Source organism: Erithacus rubecula, assembly GCF_903797595.1.
Source record: "Erithacus rubecula genome assembly, contig: SUPER_Z_unloc_2, whole genome shotgun sequence".
Lineage (NCBI taxonomy): Eukaryota > Metazoa > Chordata > Aves > Passeriformes > Muscicapidae > Erithacus > Erithacus rubecula.
Genome location: NW_027635860.1, coordinates 5,618,376 through 5,623,597, shown reverse-complemented (window position 1 = coordinate 5,623,597; position 5,222 = coordinate 5,618,376).

Sequence of the window (5,222 nt, the reverse complement as noted above, 5' to 3'; positions counted from 1 at the left end):
CATGGGCACTACTTCATAGATGATAGTTACCCTGGTGAGGCTCCCTTTCAGTATCTTTGGGTTTTCTCCATTACCCGACATCAGTGGTTTTTCTATATTTGGTGTCATTCTTCTCTTTTTATGATGTCTTGGTTGGGCTGGGACTTCCGCTGCAGAGGTGTCCATTGGGAATATTTGCTACTTTGCATATCAGGGCAGAGTCTTTTGACTGGCAGGTCTCAGCAGCAGGCAGCCAGAAATGGGGCAAGGAGAAGGGCGGAAGTGGGAAACAAGAAGTATTGGTGTTTGAACTGGGAACCATTGGTGAGTACAGCCTCGAACTGAGGGATACATAACACCTCTTTTTAGAACAGTAAGTAACTTAACTCTTTAGAATCTTATAACGTTAACAGTATTGTAACACTTTCAAATTACAGCTGCTGACCCTATATTCACCACAAAGCTAAAAAACAAAATACCAAGATTACAAGAACTATGATAAAGAAGGGCCATAAAACACCAGAATAACCAATCATATTTCCTGAAAGGTGTGTGCAAAACTCATAAACAAAATAAAAGCACCAATCAAGTAATGCATATTTGTGTGAATACTAGTTTTAAAATATACAAGTAAAACATAATGTAAATGATAAAGTAGCTTCCACTTAATCACATTGATTAGTTCCTACAGAGACATCACTCACCAAAGACCGTCATGGGAAAATCAGGCTCAACTTAGAGATGTAAAGTGAATTTATTACTGACAAAATCAGAGTTGGATAATGAGAAGTAAAATAACCCCTTAAAAACAGCTTCCAGCCACCCTTCCCCCTCCTTCCAGCTCTGCTCCCTACCCCAGCAGTGCAGGAAGACAGGGAATGGGGGTTATGGTCAGTTCATCACCTGAGGCTTCTCCTGCTGCTCAGGGAGAGGAGTCATTCCCCAGCTGCACCATGGGGTCCCTCCCACGGGAGACAGTTCTCCATCAATTTCTCCAATGTGAGTCCATCTCATGAGCAACAGCTCTCAGTGACTGCTGCAATGTGAGTCCATCCTACAGGCAGCAGTCCTCCCAAAACTTCTATAGCCTGGGTCCCTCTTTTACAGGATACAAATCCTGCAAGGACAGGCTCCTCCAGCATGGGGCCTCTCTTGGGCTCACAGACTCCTTTGTGCATCCACCTGTTCCAGTGGGGGCTGTTTGGGCTGCAGGTGATCTCTGTATCCCCATGGACCTCCGTGGCTGCAGGGGCACAGCTGCCTCACCCTGGGCTGTCTGCACCAGGGGCTGCAGAGGAATCTCAGCTCCAGTGCCTGGAGCACCTTCTGCCCCTTCTCCATTGACCTTGCTGCCTGCAGAGTTGTTCCTCTCACATGTTCTCACCTGCCCTTCTCTGGCCATAATTACATCTGCACAGTCGCCTTTTCTTCTCTGTTATCAGAGGAGCCTTGCCATCATTTCTGACCAGCCCAGCCTCGGCCAGTGGCGTGTTCATCTTTGGAGCCACCACAGACTGGCTCTGCCAGCTGGGAGATTTCCAGCAGCTTCTCACAAAAACAACCCCTGTAGCCCTCCCCCATCCTAAGCTTGCCCTTGCAAACTCAGTTCAATGCATCAAAGCATCAATATTTTAGCGTAGAAACAAGGAAAAGTTCTCTCTGAGAGTTAAAGAACTAAAATAATGAAACATGACAAAACCTACAATCAGATCAAAATCCTGCTTGTTACAACAAAACACACCTTTTGTCACACATAAGACAGAAATTGTGAAAGGATAGGGAGCAAGGATTCGAGAGAAAGCAGGAAAAATATCTGGACTCACGATGGAAATGACAATTATGGAGTTTGAGGATAGTGAACTCTTTCAGAAATAGAAACAACTAACTCTGAAACAGAACAAAACATGAAAAAAAATGGAAAGAGGTATTCTACCTCTTTAAAGCATGCCCTTTAGATTATGGCCTTTAGGTAAATAATAGCAAACAATCACACTGCATGTAATTTTATTGTTATTATGTTATAACATGGGCTTATATAAAACCTTAGCAATGGTAATAATACCTTTTATCTAAGTCTTTATTATTACACTTACCAAGTTTCTGGATTTCCTGTTGAGCATTCAGTCCACTCTAGGAGTGAAATTTACAACCTGTGAGACTTTCACTGCTGGGACTGCGACCCCTTTGCACTGGGTGGCTCCAGTGACCTGACAGGTGCCCCATTTGAATCCCTACACACACCACAATCACACAAACTTCCTTTGCCATCTTGGCCCCACATTTCCCATCGCAGTGTCCCAGATGCTGGGTTTCTGGAAACATTTTGATTCTGATGCAGTGACTCAGTAGCAGCGCACACAGTCTCTAAGGAACTCCTGGGCTTTTACACCTTTACAGTCTATGCTCCCACCCTTCATGCCCCTTGCACTTGCTTCTTGGTCCAATGATGATATATTGGCTGAGGTCCTCTCCTTGCTAATTCTTCTGCAGAGGCCCTAGGTGACTGGCCATCCCCATCCCTACCAGCTACACCACAGGTCCCTGTGCCCTTTGGCAGCAGAAGGTCAGTGCTTAGTCATGGCTCATTTGCTGGGGCTCTAGCCATTTGCTGCCAGCCAGGGCTCCATGTCCAGCTTGCACACAAAGCTCTCTTGATTACATGCATTCCTCTATGAGCATATCCATCTTTGGTGATGCAGCTTTCTTTTTATCTTAAGACCTCATGTAGTCAATTTTGCTTAGTAGAATTGTGTTGCTGGAAAATGTATGTGATTGCTAGATCCTCTAAGGGACACAGCGTTACCCTGTCTACCTGTTCTGGTAGCCTGCCCCAAAGTGGCACCTTGAGCCATGTGATGTGTTCAGGATGTTTCTCCCTCAGGCAGGAGAGATGTAGGCACTAGAAAATGAAATGTTCAGGGATGAGAAAGTGCCTGTAAGAAAGATCAAGGATGACCTCAGAGAAACACCAGTCTCCATTCTCAGTTCTTTCTCTCGTAATAAGGCACTTTTGTGCCCTGAAAAAAAAAAAGGAAAAAAAAAAAAAAAAGATGCCATATTCCATATCTGCACCTGCTAGGCAATCTTGTGTAAGATGCTGTTCTCTGTGTGTGAAAAATCCACTTGTGGAGAGAATGTCGATGGAGTAGCCACTTAGGCAGGTACTCATGTTGACTTAACATGAATCATCTGCTGTCTGAAAGGTTAGGCACCTAAGCCTAGTACTAAAGCAATGAGATTCAGGCTTTACATTCAAATATGAATTCATTGCTTTTACTGTTTGGTGTAAAAGTCCAGACAGAACATTTGGTTACACTTTGACAGTAAAATTCAAGTTTTCTTGTCTGTATCTGTTGTTTGTGTAAGTATGTAACTTGACAATCACATACTAATTGCAAGTAGTGAAAAGCTGTGAAAGGAATGAGAGGGAGGTGTTTTTAAAAACAAGCTGTGAGCCTGCTGGTAGATAAAGTCAGATACTGATAGGTAAAGAAAGAAGCAATAGTAGGAGCCATAAATTCCGGAGGAATTCCATTAATTGACACAGACTGCTACTCACCCAAGGCCCTGCTAAATTCCTGACTTAGATGGACTTAGAGAAAAAGAACAGAGATACAAATAAAAGGGGGGGGAGGGGAGGGAGATGCACATTATCAGAGGGACTGTATTAAGCAATTTGGGAAGTCTGTACTGCTAAATACCTAAGACAATGGGGAAAGAGAGAAGGAAATGGGTCGAGAAATTAGGATAAAAAGGAGGCTGCATCCCCCAGCAATTTGAGAGATATGGGAAATTCCCCCATGACCTCTCCTTTTATTCATTAATAAAGCTATGGGACTCTTCTGTCTCCTGTTTGGACATAAACCTCTGGTGTTGTGGATTAATTTTCCTAACAGCTGCAAGCAAAAAAGAGATTGCAAATTACTTTCATCTGTTATGAAAGACTTTTAATCAGTTTGGACGTTGGAGTCTGTTACAGAATTTTTTGTTTTGATTGATGCTCAGAGCATAAGAAAACTAAGTATTTTTCTAAAGCTTTACATTAATTTTAGGACAAAGAATTATACAGATAAAGACAAGTTATATTTATAGCAAACACTGGTTTTGGGTGTCATTGTTTCTCTGAGAAGTTAGACATTTTTTTCTCTCTTTTGAGTTTCATGAAAAAAAGCCAAATCCCTGACCTGAACTGAACACCAAATCTCTTATCTTACTGCTGAAATATATTGTAATTCCTCATTTTCATCCCTCTGCAGAGATACTGTGACCTTCAAAGTACCTATTAAAGCTGCAAGGGCATTAGAGTCAGCAATGGCACTGACCAGTGATGGTCATCTGTCATCTTTCATGTACAGCACAACTTTGATTCCAACTTGTAGACTATTTAAATAAAAATATCTCTAAAATTTTTAATAAGTTTTCTGGATACAATGTGTGCTGAGGAGATCTAAGGTAGATGCTGCAATTGACACCAAAATGATCTGCGAAGATTTGGTGAATTTTTTGATATGCTGTGATGTGATGGTGTTAATGTTTTTCTCCAGATTATTACAGGACAAAGTGGCTTTCCAGCTTCTTCTTTGCGCTGAAAACACAAGAAGTTTAATCTTTCTACAAAATAAACCAACAATTCAGAGCAAGTATAGTTGATCTAAGTAAACATTTCTTATACAGTATTTTATTACTTCATCATATTATTGAAATTTTCTTCAATAATTTTTTGTTAATTATGGGTATCTGCATTTTACAATAGAAGAACTGTGTAGAAATAATTATATTTTTCCTTTGTTGACTTAAATTTTTCTGCTTTTAATTTGAAGCATTTCAGAGCCTGTGAGATTTGACTCGATTATCAGGATTTTGTAAAGCTCTTTGCGAGCAAATAATTACCTGAACTTACTGTCATTAATTCCATGCAAAACAGTTTGTGATCTCTTGAATGAAATTGAAACTTGAAAGGGCACTAAGTCAAATTAAATTAGTTTTATTCTGCGCCCATGCCGACACCGCTGTGGGTGGGACAGCACCACCCTGGAGCGCCGCCGGGACGGGACCCGCCGGGCGCAAGGGCGGGGCGCACACCAGCCGGCTAACAGAACGGCGTACCGCATTGGTCAGTGGGTGTGACTGACAGCTCCGGCGCTGTGCGTTAATTGGTCGCAACTGGGCAATGGGGGCGGGGCGGAGCCCCGCGCCGCGATTGGCTGCTCTGCTACTCGCCGGTGGCGCGTGGGGGCGGTGGG